This window comes from Myotis nattereri, assembly GCF_964212035.1.
Source record: "Myotis nattereri genome assembly, chromosome: 1".
Lineage (NCBI taxonomy): Eukaryota > Metazoa > Chordata > Mammalia > Chiroptera > Vespertilionidae > Myotis > Myotis nattereri.
Window position 1 is genome coordinate 133,748,876 of NC_138075.1, and position 22,819 is coordinate 133,771,694.

The window sequence follows — 22,819 nt, forward strand, 5'->3', positions numbered from 1 at the left end:
GGACACTTCCAGGACAGACAAGGTCATAATCTGATGCGATATAAATAATAAAGTTGGAGACTCGGAGTGGGAGAGTGGGGGACGGATAATTATATCCGTGTCAAATCTTAAAGAGAATAGTCAGTTGTACTGAATAAGCAAAAGCATAAGAAACCTTTTAAATAAAGGTTTTTAAAGTTGTTATGTACCTGGTGCCATTTGCCTTGTGAATGCAACAGTTGACACATAAGAGCATATGTAGTCGAGAGGTAACAAGCAAAGATTTCTAAAGATGACACCTGCCAGGAGAGATTTTCTTTTTTTTTCCAACAGAAAAAAATCAATTGCTTTTTAATAGGATTTGAGAATAAGTGTTACCAACTTTTTAAAGTATCAAATTATCCGCATAGAGAAAATCTTAAATTAAAAATAAAAATCTTGAAATTTAAAATCCACACTTTTACAATATAATGAAGTCTGACAATGTTATAGCTTTATGAATTTCTGTTTATTGATACACTGAATTTGAAGAAATCTATGATTGTATAACCTATTGAGTAGAGGATTTCTGAAATAAGACCTCAAACAAAGCAATAATTTTTATTCTACTTATTTTTATCCCTTTGCTGACATTGAACATGTAACCACATAGAAGAGACAGCATAATCTGCATTTTCTGGAATCTTGGCTGAAAGGTTAGAAGATTTGCTTCATCTGCTAATTCTCAAACTTTTACCGTGTTATTTTGGTTAAGGAAGCACAAAACATATAGCACAAGTATATTTTAAAGATAAAGGAAATGTATATACTTTCTCACTAAAAATACATTTTTCTTTATTTTAGAACATTTATCTTGGGAGTTTGAACCTGTAACTCACCTGCTGCTGTTTTAGCCGCTTCTCTTTGGCAGTTTAATAAGTGGATTGCAATTTTCTTTCTAGCTACCAACTCAAAGCTATAGGGACGTTAAATCTGAAACATATTTCCTGTCCTTGGAGGAAAGGAGCCCACTATATATCTGGCAGTGAATCTCTACTGCCTGCAGGGCACATGAAACAGGGGGTCTGGGAGCTGCTTATTGAATAAACCAGGTAGACACCAGGGGCAAAGGTCAGCCCAGAACTGTATGTGGTGATTGGGGCCTTGTCCATTAAATGTCCATTAAGTAGACTGTCCTGGTGTCCTTCCTCAGATCTATTGTCAATTTTAAGGGAGTGATGACTTAAATTACGCCAGTACTAAAAGCCAATAAAAGTTTAGAAATTAAGAGTGTATATATGTAAAAATATATATTAGGTATAATATATAAATCAGCTGATACGTGTGTGTGTGTGTGCGTGTGTGTGCCTCCATCCTCCACTAGTTCTCATATCTTTTTTCAGTATGACAGTTTTCTTAAGGATGCCTCCTACTCTAACATTGCCTCTCAGAAAGAATATGAAATATATGTGGGTTTTGAAAAGAGTACTGTACCTATGCCATAATGCTTCATTTCTAGTTCTTTACCTTTCACAGCTGTCACCTCTGTTAGGCTCCCTTCTCTAAATGGTGTGATGTTGCCTTCATATTTAACAGTTGTTCTGTGAACAGTGGGCCCACCCTGTAGGGCGTGGCCCCTCTCTTTTTTACATTATTTTTCAAATTCACCATCTAGTCTTCATTATGGTTCACATCTAACAATCGTTCTTTTAGAATCCAGCTTCATATCTCAGAAAAACACCCTATATTTATATAAACTTTCTTGCTATCTTTATTTTATTAAATGATATGAAATCTGTCAGCAGAGTCATTACCCTTAAACTTAAAGAGATAGTAAGTTCTGTGTGCTTCTCCATTTAAATACATCTAAAATATTTGTGTGTACTGAGGAGCAGAAATGGATGCTAACTCTTCTTGGTAAACTCTTTATTGAAGGAGGGCATACATGCAGAAAAGTGCAGCGATCGTAAGTGTGAAGCTTGATGAAAGTTCACAACGTGAACAGGTCTGTGTAACCAACACTGAAATCAAGAAAAATGTGGTACATCTACACAATGGAATACTATGCTGTTGTAAAAAAAAAAGGAATTCTTACCATTTGCAACAGCGTATATGGAACTGGAGAGCATTATGCTAAGTGAAATAAGCCAGTCAATGAAAGAAAAATACCACATGATCTCACTCATTTATGGATAATAAAGACCATTATAAACTGATGAAAAAAACAGATACAGAGGCAGAGCAGCATTGAACAGACTGTCAAACTACAGCAGGAAGCCCGGGGAGGGTTGTGGGGGTGGGTAAGAGATCAACCGAAGGACTTGTATGCATGCATATAAGCATAACCAATGGACACAAGACACTGGTGGGTAAGGGAGGCCAGGGGAATGTCAAGGGGGGGAAAAAGGAGACATATGTAATACTCTTTATAATACTTTAAGCAATAAAACAAAATTTTTTAAAAAAGAAACCAAGCAATGTCTGCACCCTTATCCTCCCTCCCCCCTGCCAGTCAGTTTCCCCTCCTCTAGGCCCTCCCCATTTGTCTGACTTCTAATGTCATAAATTAGTTCTCTTTATTTCCAAATTTTACACAAATGGACTCGCACCGTACAGGGCGGGGCAAAAGTAGGTTTATAGTTGTGAGTATGCAAAACACAGAGTTTATTCTTGTATTATTATTTATTTATGATTGTATTATTTTCCATAGAAAGAACTGTAAACCTACTTTGGCCCAACCCTGTACTAGTGTATGTTCTTTTTGTCCAGCTTCTGTGGCTCATCATTATGTTTATGAGACTAATCCATTTGGTTGTATGTAGTTGTGCTAGATGTAGCTTGCTCGTTCTCACAGCTGCATAGTATTCCATTATGAGACTATATCAGAATTTATTATTCATACCACTGTCGAGAGGCATTTTGGGTAGTTACCAGTTTTGGACTATTATTAATAGTGCTGCTGTAAACATTTGTGATGTCATTTTGTGAATTTTATGTATGCATTTCTGTTGTATATAAATCTAAGGATGAAATTGCCAAGTCAAGGAATGTGTGTATATATATATATATATATATATATATATATATATATAGAGAGAGAGAGAGAGAGAGAGAGAGAGAGAGAGAGAGAGAGAGAGAGATTAAGTTGATACTGGTAAACAGCTTTCCAAACTGGTTTAAACCATTTACACTCACCAATATTTGGTGTTATCTTTTATATTTTAGCCATTCAAGCAAATGGATACAAGTACTCCATTACAGTTTTACTTGGCATTTTTCTGATGACTAATAAAATCAAGCACCCTCTCATATATTTATTGACCATTTATATATTCTCTTTCATGAAGTACCTGTTCAAGTCCTCATTTTCTCTTAGGCTGTCTTTTGAGGGTTTACTTTTCGTCGTTGTTGTTTTTTAAAAAAAAATACTGACAGGGAGAAAAGCAACTGCTGATTAGCATAATAAAATAATTAGAACCCTGGGTGTGTGGCTGAGTTAATTGGAGCGCCGTCCTGTGCACCAAAAGGCTGCGGGATCAAGTCCTGGTCAGAGCACATCCCTGGGTTTTGGGTTGGACCCCTAGCTGGAGCTTGTACGGTAGGCAACTGTTGGATGTTTCTATCTCACATTGATGTTTCTCTCTCTGTCCCTCTCTTTCTCCCTTCCTTAGGTGAGAATTAAATTTTTTTTTTCATTATTAGACATAAAATGGTTTAAAGCGACATAGTTAGATATGGAACCAGACTGACCTGGGTTTGACTCTTGGTGTTGTTATTGTTTGTTTGTCTGTCTGTTTTCTACTGTTGTGATAGTGGGGAGTGTATTTCTCTCTCTGAGTTGCAGTATTCTCATCTATATAATTGGGGAAATAGTAAAAGCTTGAACATTGATTTTGAGAGTTAAAATGAAATGTTTTCAGCACCTAGCATATTACTTGATACAAGGTTGTTTTTCCAAAATTGGTAGCCACTGTGAAATGAAATCTAATATCTCCTACAGTAAGGAATGGTAGGGAGGAAAATGGTAGATAATTGCTCTCCACTGGCTCCGTTACTGCCTGTGCTAGTTACTTAATACTAATTGCCTTGAAAGTCTGATAACAAGTTAGGTGGTAGAGGATGACCTAGTTTATATGTCACCAATCTCTTATAAGAGCACACTATCCTTAGCATATGAGCGCTTCTCAACTTTTAGAGCATGTAACTGTAGTGAGATCACCAAATACTATTTTTGTATTCATCATAACTTCTGAGCAATCCCATCCTTGAGTTAAGTTCTGATTGTATGGTTGTGTGATGCATAGTCATATAGTCCTGTAGCGATTACAAAGTACTTCTAGGCTCATTTCATTTGACATTAAAGCAACCTTTAAGAATAAACAAGGCAAGTGGTGATATCACCATTTTATAGAGGAGAAAACTCCAAATGAGAGAAGTAAGTCTCTTGCCGCAGGCCACAGAGTCTGATAGTGGCCACGCTGAGATTCAAACTGAAATTTAATCCTATTCCATGTTCAATGTTTTGATCTTCTTGTTTGGAATGTATTTCTGAGTTTAAATAATGGGGTTATAATTAAATTTAATTAACACAAATTTTATAATGCATCTGAGTATAAAAATCAATTATCATTAAACTGGAGATGCTGAAGTGTCAGTTAATAGAGATATTTGATTAGTAGAATTGTAGGTAATATACCTTTCTTGAATTACAGTTTTTCTTTCACAAGTCACACTTTTTTCAAATTATCAGAATTGTTTTACTAGTTAAAGTAAGTTTAAGCTACACACTTATTATATACTAGGGGCCCAGTGCACAAATTCATGCACCTTGAAAGGAACTGTAGGCTGTGAGGCTGCAGTGGGCACAGGGGCGGGTCTTGACCCATCCTCCATGCCCCCGCCTGGCCCCTCCCACTGCGGCCTCCAGTCCCCTCTCTGCCTGCAGCCCCACTCCTGCAGCCGCTGCTCCCATGCGCTGATGGCGCCACCCCACTTGCACCCACTGATGACGTGGAGTGATTGGGGCTGGCGCCAGCAGCGGGTGCGAGTGAGGCTGTCACCAGCAGCAGGTAGGAGAGGCGGCTGCTAGCCCCAATTGCCCCTCAGGAGCAGGGGGAGGTAGAGAAGCCCTGATGGGCAATTGGGGCTGGTGCTGGGTGCGAGCAGCGGCTCTGGAGCTGGCAGTGGGTGCGAGTGCCAGGCAGGACCTCAGTGTGTGGGAGCAAAGAGTTTTCAGTATCCACCAGAAGCTCGCCCTAATGACAGACTGGCACCCTGCCTCGGTCTGGCACCCCCACTCACCTGCTCCGACGCCCGCCATGTTCCGCACATATCCCCTGGTGGTCAGTGCACATCATAGCGACTGGTTGTTCAGTTGTTTGGTTGTTCCACCATTTGGTCTACTTGCATATTAGGGTTTTATATACATGGATACCTTGAAAATACATTTTATTGTAAATAACCTCTTTAAAGATTTTTTTGTGGCATTGACTCTATTCCTCCATAGATAAAGGAATAAGTTTCATATGCACAGCTGTTTTAATTTAATATATGCATATATTTATACCTTCAATTGGAACTTTCCCAGCTATGTCTTAAGATGTCCTTGAAAGGTAACTTTTAAGATCTGGGTTTCTTAAAGTCAAATTTATATATCTATTTGCCTTATTTCCTCTTAAAAGTATTTTCTCAAGAGATTGCTGACTTTTCATTTGGAAGTTTGTGTGTTTTTAACAGCTTTTACTTTGGGGCCTATTCAGATCCTTAATATGACCCTTTAAATTTGTAAGGTGCCATTAATTCTATACAATTTTTTAAAATTTTTACTCACCTTTCTAGGATGTGAAAATATCTTAAAGAAAATATATGGCTACATCAGAGCAGAACTCAGCTTCAGAAATAATAACCCTAAGTGTTTAAAATATTGTTTGATAAAATACTACTTGATATTTAATTTTTCAGAGCTTTAAGTTTTGCTTTAATCATAAGCATCAGTACATGAGGACATTTTATTAATAGAAAATGAGATAGATGAATATGCCTATAAATGTTAAGGAGCAGCACAGAGGGAGGAGGGGAAATTAAGGGTTTACAACCTCTGGGCATGTGTACAGAATGAGCTCGTTGGTCAGGTTTCAGGGGCAGAGGACCCTTCAGTTTCTTTAAAGCCTTCTCAACACATCCCCACTTGCCACTCACTCTTTCTCTTCCCATTTGAGAGACAGTTTGTTTTTAGGAAGAAGAATTAAATTTCTTTCAGCTTTCTTGAGGTATAATTGACAAATAAAATTGGAAGATATTTAAAGTGTATATCATGATGATTTGATGCATGTACTTATTGTGAAAGGATTCCTCCCATCTAGTTATTATACATCCACCACCTCCCATACTTATCTCTCTCTCTTTTTTTTTCTTTTTGGTAAGAATATTTAAATTCTATTCTCACCAAATTTCAATGATACAATACAGAGTTGTCAACTATAGTCACCATGTTACACATTAGATTTTTCAGAAGTTATTCATTTTATAGCTGAAAGTTTATATCCCTTTACCAATTTCTCCCTGCTTTCTCCACCCTCCAGCCCTGGCAGCTACTTTCCTACTCTCTGTTTCTATAAACTTGCCTTTTTTTAATTCCACATATAAGTGAGATCAAACAGTATTTAACTTTCTCGGTCTAACTTATTTCACTTAGAATAATGCCCTCGAGGTCCATATATGTTGTTACAAATGGCAGGATTGCCTTCTTCCTCATGGCTGGATAATGTTCCAGTGTGTGTGTGTGTGTGTGTGTGTGTGTGTGTGTGTGTGTGTGTGTGTTGTTACAAATGGCAGGATTGCCTTCTTCCTCATGGCTGGATAATGTTCCAGTGTGTGTGTGTGTGTGTGTGTGTGTGTGTGTGTGTGTGTGTACCACACTTCTTTATCTGGTCATCCACTGATGGACACCTCGGTAGTTTCCATATCTTAGTTATCATGAAAAATGCCACAATGAGCACAGGAGTGTGGAGAGGCAGTTTAATGTATGATTGACAGACTTGGAGCAAAGGCCTAAAACTTGTATATTGTAGACCCTTGGGCAAGTCTCTCCATCACTCTGTGCCTCAATTTCCCTTTCTGTTAAATGAGGAATAATAATAAAATCTTACTGTGAGGTTTGCTGTGAACATTACATGTGTTAAACTATGAAACGCTTGGCGCAGAGTAAGGACTCAATTAAGTGTAAACTATTTTATCAGTTGTTATTCCTCCCTCCTCTGCATCTGGCTACCACTTCTCCTAGGGTAAGAAAGTCACTTTTGCAAGGATTGATTTATTGTTTTACAGAAAGCTTCTATGAAGTTCATTTAACTATGCAGAGCTGTGATAGTCATCACCCATCCATCCATTCATAAAGCAATTACTTAGCACCTGTTCTTTGCCCAGGGCTATTCTGAAAATTTAAAATTTAAGAGGAATTAAACCCCTGATCCCTGCCCTCAGAAAGGCCCGGCCCAGTGGTGGAGATATACAAGTGTATGGAACATTAAAATGTTTGACTTGACTGGAATATCCAACCATAGGAGAAAATAAATGATATACCACCTATAGTAAAGAAAACCAAACAGATATTAAAGAGAAAATGCTATATTTGTATAGACTGGCATAGAAGGAGGCCTACCCTCTGAGGATATGTTACAAAGCAGTGTAAATAGTATGATCACACTTGTGTTGAATGTGTTCATGTCTATATTCGCATTTGCATAAGAAGAGACCTAGAAGGCTATTCTAATATGTGGGCAGCTCATAAAGTGAGGTTCATAGGTGTGATTTCACCTTTTATATCATTTAGACATTTTACAATAAGCATGTTTCCTTTTTTGTAGCAAATATTTAATGTGAAATAAATAGGAAAGACTTATAAAATACAAATTAACATATAGATTACATTATAAAGCATTCAAGTTGAAATGCATTGAGTGAAAATAACCCAGAAATCGAGGAATATGTTCGTTGAGAAATTGTCATATCTGTTCAAAGCATTTTGGAGTAACGAAGAGCAGGTCTGCCGGGTTCTTTAGGTCTGTCCTGCAGGTGAGATGTGCTCAAGTGTGGATCAGGGTTGAGTCCTCTGCTTTGCAGACTGAGAACCTGTTTTGTGAAACCTGGTCAAATCCTGTTGAACTTATTTGCATTCCAGCATGCCTTTACTGGTAGCATATTTCCTAAGTAAATGAAGGTCAGAAGGAGTATATGTGATCTAAGCAGAGGAATGTACATCATCTTAAGGGAGGTTTCTATTAATTCATACTGGCCTAGTGAATCATCTTCCTCCACTACAGAGACACACCAGTCCAGGTGGTCAGATAGTTGGCTTCAACGTCCTCAGCCCCATCCCACTGCCTTGAAACACCTTCCCTTCACGTCTGCGATACCTCATTTACCTGGTTCCATATTCTTATTTCTTCTCACATACATGCGTTATTTTTGTTTTCTTATTTATATTAATTGGTATTCTTCAGGCAGTCATAAGTATGTATTTCCCTCTTAGAAAAGCTTAGGAATGCCAATATACATGTGAAGGATGCTTAGAAGCAGGAAAGCCTAAAAAAAAGGAGACGTAGAAGAAATGGCCAAAATAATTGAAGGAAAAACTATTCTGTGTATATGCTGATGGCTACTAAATCTATATGTCCAGCTCAGTTACTCTTCCTACTTCACGGCCCATAGAACCATCCACCGGCCTTCAGACATCTGTGGAAACTCCACTTATCCCTCCTCCTCCCTTCCATTCTCCCGCCAAAACCTGGATCTGTCCCCATTTTACCGGTCCGATTAAATGGCATCTTTATACTCCCAGTTGTTCTAGCAAGAAACAGAGTCCTTGTCCCCTCCCTGTGCTCTCCGATCCAGTCAGTCACCATGTTCGGTCACTTCTCCCTTAAGAGCTCGGGAATTTGTCCTCCTTTCTCTTCCCCGTACCTCGCCCCCCGACCAGGCTCCAGCCACTTCCCTTCCAAGCTCCCTCCTGATGGTCTCCCTGTCTCAGTCTTAATTCTTTCACAATCCATTCTCCACATGGCAGCCGCTATTGTGATTCTTCTCAAATGCAATTGTGCTATTTCTTTGCTCAGAACCCTCAGTGGATTCCCATTTTCTGAGAATAGAAGTTCAGTCTGATCAACATGCCACAAGGTACTTCTTTACCAAGCCCCCATTTGTCTCTTGGGCCTTGACACTTAGCACCTTCACACTCTGAAGTCCCAGTGGCACAAATGCCATTTACTTCCCCAACGAGCAGTGTGCTCTTTCGCCTCTGCTCCTCCACAGAGGCTGCTCCTGGGTCCTCTGTGGGACCAACTATACATGAACATAATTATTCTTTAAATGTCTGCCCCCCCCCTTTGAACTCTAAGTTCTCTCAGTTCCTTTTTCATTGTTGTGTCCCTGTTGTCCAACAAGAATGCCTGGCCTGGGGCTAGTACTCAAGACATATTTCTTGAATGAATTAATGAGTGAATGGTGTTGGAGAAATATCAAATTCTTTTCTGTTCCCACCACTCATTGCAGTATACAATTTTTATTTTATATTTATATAAAATTCATTACATAATGATTTGTGCATGTGTGTGTGCACACACACATACACACACCTGCACCATGCCCCTAGAACTTTCATGATATAAAGTTAAGTTCTTTGGTCTCCTCAGTATTTATAAAGTAGAAGATAAACTTTGTCCCCAGAGTTTGAAACTATGTAATCATTTACTTTTTAGGCCACTTTTCAGTGTTTAGATTATATTCTGTTTATTTCTCTCAAGGATCTTAAGCAAGAGCCAGTTTATTTACCCATGGCAAGGACCTGCTCAAGTGCAAAAGAGATCTTAGCATGATTTACATGATGACATTAATCAAAACCCACAAACTAACTTTCCTTAAAAACAGTGGTTACACAATAAGTAAATTAAAAAAAAAACCACAACAACCCATATTTTAAAACATATTTAAGCCTCTTAAAAATAAAAACACCGCCAGATTATTTTGGGGGAAGCCTTGAATTAAAGGCTTTAACAGCTATCTGTGTTCAAAGCTGCCCTAACATCGTTCCCATATATAAAACTAGTGGCTCTTATTTTAGATGTGTTGTTCCTCCCTGCTTCCCCCAGGGAAGCGCAGGCAGGTAGCAGCCTTTGTGTTGCTGGATTAGAGCCCTCCTCTGCCAGATGACCTTTCTGCTGAATAGATCTGTCTCCCATTGAGCCTCACTCCTCTGTTTGTTCTCTTTCTTGGTATTACATTGAGACAGCGGCCAATTGTCTTCTGTTTGAATCATCAGGAGTAGCTGCTGCTTCTTTTTTTGTTACTGGTTTTTCCCTTGCACTTTTGTGGTGAGCACATCACCATTCTTCTCCCCATCGCCAAAGGAATAAATAATTTATATAATCCATTTTGATTTCCAAACAGTAACTCAGAATACCGGGAGATAAGGGGCACAGCCGCTTCTCCGAGCACTGTGACCAGGGAACTGAGCATGTTGGAGTTCCTGCCTCACCATTTTCTTTTCTGCAGTGGGCTCACTGGGTCTGCGAAGCTTCCCCAAAGGAGTCATTGACTTCTCTTTGTTGTTTGGTTATTGGGAAAGTCAGGCTGTTCTTTTGGGGCAGGTATTAGACTGCAAAACAAAGTGATAGTCAAAGAGCATGGATGGCATGCTTTTATTGCAAAGATAAATAGGACCGATTCTGATCAGGAAGAGAGGTTTCTTCGTGATTTCAAGGGCCTAGTTGAATGGGGACAGGGCAAGATGGCAGGGAAGGGGGAGCTAAAAAAAAAAAAAAAAGAATCTCAAAATAATCTGGAATCGCTCTCCTTGGCTCTCTCTCAAGGGTATACACCTCTATGTTAATAATAACTTTCCAACGGTTTATAAAGGGTGGGTGAGGTGAAATGATTTGAATTCACCAAGTTTTTTAATTTACAGCATAGAATTATTGGCAGTTTACAGCAGTGTTTCTGTGTTCCTTAGTTCACTAGCATGGGAATCCTTAAGATGTTTGTTTTTTTAAAAAATACAGATCCCTGGGAAGCATCTAGACCAGGGTTGGGTAACATCTGGCCCGAGAGCCAAATAAGCTCTGCAAAATCATTTGGTCTGGTCAAGGCATTAGGGGTGAGTTAATTAAATGTCCAAATATAACAGGCTAACTTTTAAGTTGATAATTTTGTATGGCCCATGTATGACGTTATAAATATCCAAATGGCCCTCGGCAGAAAAAAAGTTTCCCCACCCCTCATCTCGACCCATAGAGTCGGCAGCTTGGGGATGGATCTTCATTATTTAATTTTCAGTATTCTCTCAGTGTGATTTGTGTGCACACTTTCCTTTGAGGACAGCTCAGAGAATCAAAGGAAATTCGAAAGGCATGACCTAGGTGTCCGCAGTTGTGGTGAAGCTCTGTGTGCCTCTGAGGTGAGTCAGCTTAAGTCAATTTGTGTCAAGTTACTCCTGGCTCAAATCCCTAGGAGAGAGGATCCGAGGAGCCCAGCTGAGTCTTCTCAGGCCAGGAGAGGGGAGAACTAATTGACCAGCTCTCTTGCCAAGCCAGGTGCAATGGAGGAGGAGGATTTCCCAAAGGAAAAACCAAGTGTTGTGTCTAGAAAAAAGGTAAATAGATCCTGGGCGACAGAAACCACATACATTGAATATGATGCCACCATTTTTTTAATGAACCATGCTCTCCTGTGTTTAAAGCCTGTAAAGCACAGCATTAACATCTTTAAGATTAGCAATGCTGATGTTCCTCAGCTGTATAAGTGGGGAGTATGGGAGAGGTAGCTAATAGCAACAGAGTTTGTAGGAAAAATCAAGAATTGCCTTTGCGGTAGAATTAGTGCCTAGTAGCAAAAACTTGTCAAGAGTAAAGGCGTAATATTTGAATTGATTTGAAGAACTCATAATGACAGTAAAGATTTCATTCAGGCTTTCAGTGAATATTGATACCTTATCAAATTGCAACATTGAATTACAGTTGAAGTTAATAGAATCAGCTAAGCAACACTGTGAAGGAAGTAACAATAAAAGAGCTAAAATAAAATGCTATGTATTCTTTAACTCCTTGCAAGGCACACCCTTTGTTGCTACATCTGGTTTATACCATTTATTTATTTATTGTTTGTTATTTTATCATTTTATTTTGTATTTTTATTTTTATTTAAAAATTTTTATTGTTTAAAGGGTTACATATGTCTCCTTTTTCCTTCATTGACCTCTCCCCAGCCACTTCCACCCCCCAAGCCATGCCCTCACCCCCCTACTGTCTGTGTCCATGAGTTATGCTTATATGCATACATACAAGTTCTTTGGTTGATCTCTCACTCCCCCTCCCACCCTCTCCTGCCTTTCCTCTGAGGTTTGACAGTCTGTTCAATGCTTCTCTGTCTCTGCATCTATTTTTGTTCATCAGTTTATGTTGTTCATTATATTCCACAAATGAGTGAGATCGTGTGATATTTACCTTTCTCTGACTGGCTTATTTCGCTTAGCATAATGCTCTCCAGTTCCATCCACGCTGTTGCAAATGGTAAGAATCCCTTCTTTTTTAGAGCAGTGTGATATTCCATTGTGTAGATGTACTACTGTTTTTTAATTCAGTCATCTGCTGATTGGCACTTAGGCTGTTTCCAAATCTTAGCAATGGTGAATTGTGCTGCTATGAACATAGGGGTGCATATATCCTTTCTGATTGGTGTTTCTAATTTCTTGGGATATATTCCTAGAAGTGGGATTACTGGGTCAAAAGGGAGTTCCATTTTTTATTTTTTGAGGAAACTCCATACTGTTTTCCACAGTGGCTGCACCAGTCTGCATTCTCACCAGCAGTGCATGAGGGTTCCTTTTTCTCCACATCCTCGCCAGTGCTTGTCATTTGTTGATTTGTTGATGCTAGCCATTTTCACAGGTGTGAGATGGTACCTCATTGTTGTTTTTATTTGCATCTCTCAGATGATTAGTGACTTTGAGTATGTTTTTATATGTCTCTTGGCCTTCTGTACAGATACATGCAAAAAAATGAAACTAGACCACCAACTTACACCATACACAAAAATAAACTCAAAATGGATAAAGGACTTTAATGTAAGATGGGAAACCATAAAAATCCTGAAGAATCCATAGGCAACAAAATATCAGACATATGTCGTAGCAATATTTTTACCGATACAGCTCTTAGGACAATGGAAACTAAGGAGAAAATAAACAAATGGCACTACATCAAAATAAAAAGCTTCTGCACTGCAAAAGAAACCATCAACAAAACAACAAGAAAGTCCACTGCATGGGAGAACATATTTGCCAATGTTATCTCTGATAAGGGTTTAATCTCCAAAGTTTATAGGGAACTCTTACAACTTAACAAAAGGAAGATAAACAATTGAATCAAAAAATGGGCAAAGGTCCTAAATAGACACTTTTTGAAAGTGGACATATAGAAGGCATATGAAAACATACCATTTATCTCTTATTGAGCATCACTGACCTTATTGGAACCATGGATCTGAGCAGACCCAGTTCTGGTGAATATCTACCATGAAAGACATAATGTGGATTTTGTACTTCTAGAAAGTTCTACCCCTTGGAAGTCTTACTTAACCTCTAATCATAAAATCATTATGGATGTCATAGAAAGAAGTCGGATATCCTGTGTGTTGATGGTGTGTGATGGGGCTACACTGGTAAAATCTGTTGGCAGCTTTTCTTAGAGCAATGTTGATTTGGCTAAAATAAATTGACTTGTGCACTTATTTTAATGAAATAAATTTCAGTTGCAGAAAAATAAAGAAGGGAGAGAAGGTACTTGAAGTGGAACAGTATAAAAAATAAAACTGTTTCAATATATAACTATCAGCACCTCAGCTGGTTTTTCTGAATGAGCACTGAAAATGCCTTAAAAAGTGATTTAATTATGTATAAGAAGTTTCCTAAGCCAAATTTCAAATATCTATCCCTCAAATTTGAATAAGGGGGCAATACAGACAGACCCTGGAACTTGTAATCTTATATTAAAGGGCTCTTAGCAAGGTTTGTCAATTCATTTTTTGTCTGAATGAAGATTGGAGAGAGAGTTAAAGCTCCCCCTTATTGTGCCCTCATCTCCTTTGAGGTGATAAATATGTAACAAGATAAATCTTTATTTTTATTTTCTTATAATATAGACCTTCACTTTAGTTAAATTTTTCTGGTTTTAAAATGTTATTCTTTTGCCCGGCCGGCATGGCTCAGTGGTTGAGCATCAACCTATGAACCAGGAGGTCACTGTTTGATTCCTGGTCAGGACACATGCTCAGCAGGTTGCAGGCTCAATCCCCAACAGGGAGTGTGCAAGAGGCAGGTGATCAATGATTCTCTCTCACCATTGATGTTTCTATTTCTCTCTCCCTCTCCCTTACCTTCTGAAATCAATAAAAATATATTTAAATTTTTTTATTAGTTTAAAGACTCTTGGTTGACCACTCTTGAAGCAAATAATTCATGGAATTAATTCTATAACTATAGGGTGCTCATTAAATTGAAGTTTTAATTATAAATTTTATAAATAATATAATGTGCTCATTACATTTAAAAATAGAATTCTTATTCCTACAGATGAAAAGCACTTAGAATTTTGAAGTGACTTTGAGTATGTTGAAATGAATCTCCACTTCAAAGGGACATGCCATACTGCTGGAGGGCATTTCTCTGATTTTTCTTTTTTTTTTTCTATATTATTTCATTTGCACGGTTTCTTCTGTTGAACCTGCCTCTTCAGTCGTGATTGGCAGTACAATCACATTAAAGGATACTCTTAAAGGGCACCGATTTGGATTTTGTTCACTTTACAACTCCACGAAAAATGAGATGACCGTCTGACTTTTTCTTGAGTTGATTGGATGTTTCATGTCTACTCTCCCTTGTAAGCCCTTGATGAGACATGCACGTCTCCATGGCATTTTATACAGTCGTTAAGTCGGTGCGGATTTCTCTCTGACATCTCTGCTCCATTGCTATCTGGAGAAAATGGCAGTTACTTGGAGTTGTTACAGTTAGTTTCACTATGATTAGATTTTAGCCTAGAAGCTTTAAGGTAACTGCTAGAGCTCTGATGGGTCTGATGTATGTACTAATGTGCCATCTAAATACTAGCTATCAGAATTCATTTCTCGACATTTTCCTGTTAATGCCGGTAGTTCTTCATAAAGGGGGAAGGTTGGGCTCATAGGAAGGAAATAGATACACGAGACTACAGACGTGTTTTTGAAGATCAGCTTCTAGGAACAGATGGAAGGGTAGTCACAGAGAATTATTCTCCGAATAAATGAATTGGCACATGGAGAAGTCTGTTCATACTATCCCATGCAAAAATGGTATGTACGTATGTATGTATGTATTTATTTTAAATAATGGCTCTGCTTTTTGTAAAGCATAGACTGATGCAATATGTCATGTTTTTATCAATGGCTTCTAAATTACCATGTAGTCCAACTAAGCTCAGGATTTTAAATTTCAGGGCAAAGCTTCACCATCAGTTTTCACTAGTAATATGAACCAATTTCTTTGGTTTCAAGACTTAATTGCAACTAGAATGATGAGACTTGGTTCAGATGAAACCAGGAACTTATGATTCAACTTTCCTTCATTCCCTGCCAGTTTTTCATAAATTCCCATGGGTTAAAAATATTAAAATATATTTTGTAGTAATTTCAAATAAAACAAATAAATTCATAACATCAATATACCAGGCATTCAGCTTCATATAATAGAAAAGATTAGAACTATTACAAACTTTGGGCAAAGAACAATGATCTCAGACAATTTCATAATAAGTTAAGCTTTGAAACAAAGAGTGAAAGTGATATAAGCAATAATATAAAGAATTGAATAATGATGCCAACCTTATTAGAAGTGCCAGTCGTGTACCTTCCAGCCCGTAGCCTTCAATGTGAAATTGCTGAACCCACTGTGACTGCAAAGGGCAGCCCTATAGAACTGTGTAGACTGCACTCCCCTCACCCCAGCAGCAGCCAAATGTGTTCCATTAGAGTAAGCACTCTGTGGAATTTGGGGAATTTACAGAATCTGTTGCCATTGGGAACAGGAGCTGAGAAACTGTCCTGGATGACATAGAGTCATAGGGAGTCATGGCAAGCCAAATTTTGTGTACTGTGGGGAAGCAGAAATGGTGTGGTAAGGAGTGCATACATAGGGAGAGGAGAGAATCATCAGTGGCTCAATACAGAAAACAGAGCTTCCCAGAGCACAGCCTATGAAGATGGCACTCTAGGGATAGCAGATTATGTCAATGGTGGAGCAAGAAAGTAAGGAGCTAAAATAGTTCCTGGCCTTTCTGAAGTCTGATAGTTCAGCTTTTCTGTGTTCCTACAAATGCGTGCCTTTTAAATAAGGCCCTGACACTTGAGGGAACTTTAGCAATTTTTGTCCCCTTAAACAAAATAACCCCAACTTCAATAAAACAAGCAAAAACCACAGAGACGAAAGTGAATGCCAACTGTTAGCATAAACTTACATGGTGTGACATGACATACTAATATAAGATAGAGGTGAAATATATATGCAGAGGTTCATAAAACAATGCATAAAGCATCTCATGCTTAATGAAGAAACATTTAATTTTTAGCTTAATGATGTTTAGGTTTATTAATATATTCAAAATTTACTTAGCACCTAGCCCATATCAGATACTCTGCTATACTCGGGGAAATAAAAATGAATCAGAGAATTTTTTCCTCAATGAAGTTATAGTTTGTACCTAGAATAAAACAGCATCTCTTTCATTAAAACAAACAGACAAAACTTGTTGCTGTCATATTCTCAAACTGTTAGGTTTACTTAGGCAGATCATCTACAGAAATTTGTCTGGGAACTAATTTTGTACAACCAGTTATAATGTGGCCATTTATGCATAAGTTTTGGCTCAAATCTTGGATTTAAGTATTCTTAGTCTATCCAGAAATTGATATTTTCTTGCTAACATCTAAAAATTTGTGTACCAATATTTTTAAGTAGAAGGTGACAGTTATTCTTAATATTGCTGTTACTGCATAGATTTATTTATTTTTTATTTTTAAAAATATATTTTTATTGATTTCAGAGAGGAAGAGAGTTAGAAACACCAATGATGACAGAGAATCATTGATTGGATGCCTCCTGCATGCCCCCTACTAGGGATCGAGCCCACAACCAGAGCATGTTCCCTTGATTGGAATCGAGCCAGGATCCCTTTAGTTCACAGGCAGGGACTGAGCAAACAGGCTAGGGCTACATAGATTTATTTTAAGCCTCCTTATATAACTGCTACATCACAACCACATTGGGATTGAGACTCAATGTGATAAGAAATAAGAAGCTGCTCTACTCGTGATCAAAAATCTACATGATGTAAACAGAGGCACTCAAGGAAGACTCTCTTGGTAGCTTGGGTGGTTGGACTGAATGGGAAAGTCAAGGAGACCACACTCTTACGTAGTCTTGAGATGCGGTGGTGAAAGGATGAGTCCAGGTGAGAGGGGCTGTTGAGAGAAGGAAAAGAAAATGGAACATAAATACAGTGATTCTTATTTTTCCTGTTTCTACTCATAAAATACCATTTATTTAGATGAAATTTTTATTTGTAATAAAGGAAATGGAGGTAGAAAGTGGATGAAGTAGCCGAAGATAGTCATTTTGTTTTTTACAACGTATTTTGGGTTAATTGCCCCTGAAAACAGTTTTTTTAAAAAAATAAAATCTCTGGTAAATTTTGGTTGAAATGGAGGATACTTACAAATCTCACCTATCCTCACTATAGCCATTCCTTCGCCCTTTTCTTATCAAGGACATTTTAAATTTAGCGGTTGGCCAAATAAATGAAATCTGAATGGCTTTGGCTGTCTTTTTGAAAGCTGTCCCAGAGCAGGTGAAAACAAATGTTCTGTTCTTCCTGGAGGAAGTTCAGGCAGCCCCTCCCTCCTTGAATCCACCCCCTTGCCCTTTCCCCCCTCCTCTCCCAACAAGCAGTCAGAATGAGCCAGAAAAAGGCTTTGTGACTGTTACTTAATGATAAGTCATTGTTGATGACTCCCTCCAGGGGTCAGGATGCTGTGGTGAGACCCTTGCTTAAGAAGTCACTGTTTTATGTTGTCTGTCTTCTGTGCTGTTCCTGTAAGCTTGCTATTAAAATACATTAAACTAAAAACAAAAACAAACAAACAAAAACGAAGTCACTGTTTTATGGCACTTTCCATGTCCTTGTCCTCTCTGGGTTGGATTACTGCAGTGTGCTCTACTTGGGTGTGTCTCTGAAGTTCACTTGGCAGATGCTTGTATTATCATTTCAGCCAACATTTTTAATATAATGTGTATAGTATTCTATATTAAAATAATGAATATGCTTCTTGCCCTTGAAAAATTTCTAATCCAACAAGGGTCAGCATTTAAGTTGATAAGTCACCGTAGGATGATAAATTCTCATAAGAAATATCATGACCTATTGACAGAATTTTAGACAACCTATTAGAAATATTCAGGTTGGAAAGGCATAGTCCCTGGCACAAAAATCTATTTACTCTATACTGGATGAACGAATAAATAAGTCAATTTACCATAATCCTGGGTGGATTTTGTTTTCCTCCCAAAGGATTTTGCCTCCAGGTATCTAAAATATGAATACAACAGAGATTGTTGGACAATAGTTGGGTATCTATCTGTAAGTGACAAATTCAATTTAAGTATACAAGTAAATTTTAAAAAACACACACCTCAGATTGATCTAAACTAAATGCAGACAGCCCTTCAAAGTCATTGGTCCTAGTGGCCCTGGCTTGAGCTAAACAAAACGATTTCCTGTCCAACAGAACAAATTCTGACTGCTGTCTCAAACAGTCAGAGCTAAGTTTTTATAACTTGTGTGTTTCAGTGGTTCATCAATTTATTGATCAAAAATCCAGAAAAATGAATGTATACAGTGCTAATTGGATTTTTTCCAAAACGTGTATACATACATTGGTTTTTAATAGACCTAAATTCTCTTTTGAAATATTAATACTATGTGTTGTTTCACCACAATTGGCATGTCTTTATTTCAGTTATAATGTGAGTTATGTAACTGGAATAATAGTAATAATAATTAACCATGAGTATTGTTTGCATACCTTGTGCCAGGCACTGTCCTAAGGGGCTTTGCACATACTCATTTAATCCTCATGACCTGTAAGAACTATGGAAAAGCTTTCCTTTGACACATTAAGAAACTGAAGCACAGAGGGACTGTGCCCACAGCTGAACAACTAGTTAATGCCAGAGCCAGGATTTGAGCCTGAGGAGTCTATTATTTTATTTGTTACACTTAAGGCCTCTGCTAGTCCTTAAAGCCTTTCTGTGCATATAAGCAACAAATTAGAAAAATGTACCCCCATCGGGCACATGCAGGCTCTCATTATTTCACCCCCAGCTCACCCTTTGGCTGGGTGTCTGTGCAGTGCACAGGGCATACAGCTGTACATAGCAGTTTCACCTCTACCTCATCCACCACCTGTCATTCCTTTTGCAAATCACAGGTAACTTGCACATGTATGGTTTTATTTGATTCTGATTTCAGCCATGTTAGATAAACTTGAAAGTTAATTATCCTTCCCTTAGAAAAGCGAAATCTAAGACTCAAACAGGCTTATATATTGATCACATAATAAATACATCACGAAGACCAAGCAAGAGCCAGAGCTGAGGTACTGAGCTGCTGCGTGCGTTAGTATCTGCGTGCTTTCCACATGATTTCATGCAGCGTTCCCCAAAGCTCTGCCGTGTGGATGTCAGCAGGGTCTTTATGCGGATGAGGAAACAGGTCCAATAAAGTTCATTACTGTGCCCCAGTTTCCATGTGTTGTAACTGGAATCAGGATTCAACCCTGGTCTGTCTGACTCCAGATCTGTGCTCTTTTTGCCATGCTTACTCCATCATTGAGTATTTCTGATCGTTAAGTGTAGACAGGTCCATACACAATAGCACTCATTAGTGTTGGATAGTTGGAGTTTAGGATAAAGCACTGTTTAGTCAGAGAAAATTGCCTGTGAGGGACTCCCCGGGGAACAGACTGCTTGCACTTTTAATAGGTTAGAACATAAAGAGAGAATACTGTAAAGACGGAGAGCCACTGACTTAATCCGCAAGTACTAACTGAGCACCTGTTGAATGCTGGGCAGCCATTTAGGTGCAATATGAGAAACAAGTCTGAAAGTCAAAGCACTTATCCTCAAGGGGATCAGTCTAATCAGTGAAATAACTGAAGGGCCTGGATGTGGAAACCTCAGCTACTCGGTTGGTAACTGCCAAGGACCTCTTTCAGTCGGAACTCAGTGAACTCACAGAAGAAACACTCAGGTTTGGAGTGTCTACTCCATTCTCTCCATGGAACGGAGAGGGTATGTCTAATCATAACACATCTTGTGTCTCCGCCCCCCACCTAAAAAAAAAGCAGCGGCTGAGACAAGGACTCAGTGCAGGCAGTTTACTGGACTGGTGGTCTCTGTGAGATAGGGAAGGAGAAAAAGCCATATTTAAAAAACATCATCAAGGGTGTGGGCAAAACAAGCTAGAGAGCACCAGGCACCCCTGAGAAGGGTATCAAAACCTCCAAGAAGAATCCACTCTAAGGATTGCAGTTTTGAGCATTTGTTTATCAGCTCCTGTCCCCCAGTCACTGAGAACTGACTCTACGGGCAATGAGTCCCCTCTCGTTACTGGGCTTGCTGATGGACTGAGGGGATGTTTGCAGATCATAAGACCCTGGGGCAGAGAGTGGAAGGTTGCAAGGCTTGGACTTGAAGTAGGACACAGAGTAAATTGAAATTGTGACTGAAATCAAAGGTGGATTGGGAGAATGAGATGCTACACACCTGTTTCAGGTCTCTTAGTGGGTGGTAGCACTGGTCAGCTGTTCTTGTAATAACTGAAAGATAGACCCACCAAGCAGGCTGATGTTGACATCAGACTGTGTAGATCAGTGGTTCTCAACCTTCTGGCCCTTTAAATACAGTTCCTCATGTTGTAACCCAACCATAAAATTATTTTCGTTGCTACTTCATAACTGTAATGTTGCTACTGTTATGAATCGTAATGTAAATATCTGATATGCAGGATGGTCTTAGGCGACGCCTGTGAAAGGGTTGTTCGACCGCCAAAGGGGTCGCGACCCACAGGTTGAGAACCGCTGCACAGGATCAAAGCTGTTGCTTGCTGGTGGTCACTTAAACTCTCTGGGTCTCCATTTCCTATAAAATGGAGTGATAGTGCTTGCTTTGCAGGTTCTCAGAAAGACTTTTAACTCAATGCGACGATGCTTTGTAGAGTTTTTTGTAAGTGCTCAGTCAGCACTGAAAGACCTATATTGACTGCACAGGAAGTTACTTTTGAGTGCATCCCCCCCGCCCTAAAGTCTAACTTGTTAATTCACCTAACTATCTTTTCCAATTTTTCAAATTCTGCTAAAAGGTCAATTAAGAGATTAATCTGCTGAAATATTCTTGATCAGTGGGATCAAGAACATTTGGACACAATAAAATTCAATTCCTTTTTTGCAAACACATGCACTAAAGGGCAATGCGTTAATCACTTCAATGGATAGAAAACTTAGTCTCATTCTCTCCCTAGAAACGAGAAACAGAAGGGTTGCCATGTAAGTTCATATTGATGACAATGTCTGTTTTATTTCTCCAGCCTCTTCCAACAGCCAGAATATGTTTGCACATCTTATTTTTATGATGATGACAATTGTTAGATCTTTTTGGGAGAACTGCTATGTACTAGGCAGTATGCTTTGTCTTTGAAATAGGAAGGATATAAGACAAAAACCATATATAATGAATCTCTTCTTCAAGAAAGACTGCTTGCCCTGACTGGTTTGGCTGAGTGGATAGAGCGTCAGCCTGCAGACTGAAGGGTCCCAGGTTCGATTCCAGTCAAGGGCATGTACCTTGGTTGTGGGCACATCCCCAGTAGGGGGTGTGCAGGAGGTAGCTGATCGATGTTTCTCTCTCATCGATGTTTCTAGCTCTCTATCCCTCTCCCTTCCTCTCTGTACAAAAATCAATAAAAATATTTTTTTTAAAAAAAAAAAAAAGAAAGACTGCTTATTGGAGGAACTGAATGAGAGTAGCTGAATTTTTAGAGATGATGGGGAACTAGCGAGAACTAAATCACATATTTGGCCCCATGTTTACTTATTCAAGGCCAAAATAAGAAATGCATGAGGAAGGAATTCATTTGGGGCTTTTTAAGAAATAATTAGCTAAATAACTAGCTAAGTTGGAGACATAGGTGGGACTAGCAGTCAGCAGTCCCATGCTAGTCAACTACAGAATTATGCTCAGTCATTCATCTGAATGGGTATAGTAGTTTTTCATAGTTGTAGCTCGTCTCCACAGATGCTTCTCTCTGCTGTCATGAACCATAAGAACCAGTATTCATGTTCTTGTGTACTCCCACCCCCCCCCCCGCAACCCTCTGAATCTGGATGGGTCCTGTGACGCACTTTTAACAAGTATAACACAGTAGAGGTGCTGCTGTGTGATTTTCCAGGTTAGGTAAGAATCTTTGCATATCCCCCAGAGTTTCTTGGAATGCTTGCCCTTGTGATACTGTCTCTCAGAAACTAACTGCTCCGAGAAGTTCCAGCCACATAAAAGGTCACATAACCCACACAGCCATGAGATATAAATTTTACTTTAAGCCATTATTGTGGGGGATAGTTTGTCACACATCAGTAGATAATTTGGGTTTTTTGTTTTTTTAGATACCAAATATAAGTGAAATTATATGGTATTTGTCTTTCTCTGTCTAACTTATTTTTACTTAGC

The 22,819-nt window shown here is 38.8% G+C and overlaps 1 protein-coding gene across 7 annotated transcripts in view; it reads left to right on the forward strand.

Annotated features, from left to right (window-relative positions):
* CACNB2 (calcium voltage-gated channel auxiliary subunit beta 2) overlaps positions 1 to 22,819 on the forward strand; it is a gene marked incomplete at its 5' end in the record, with an annotated part of 357,347 nt that overhangs the window by 108,263 nt on the left and 226,265 nt on the right. The window lies entirely within an intron of this gene.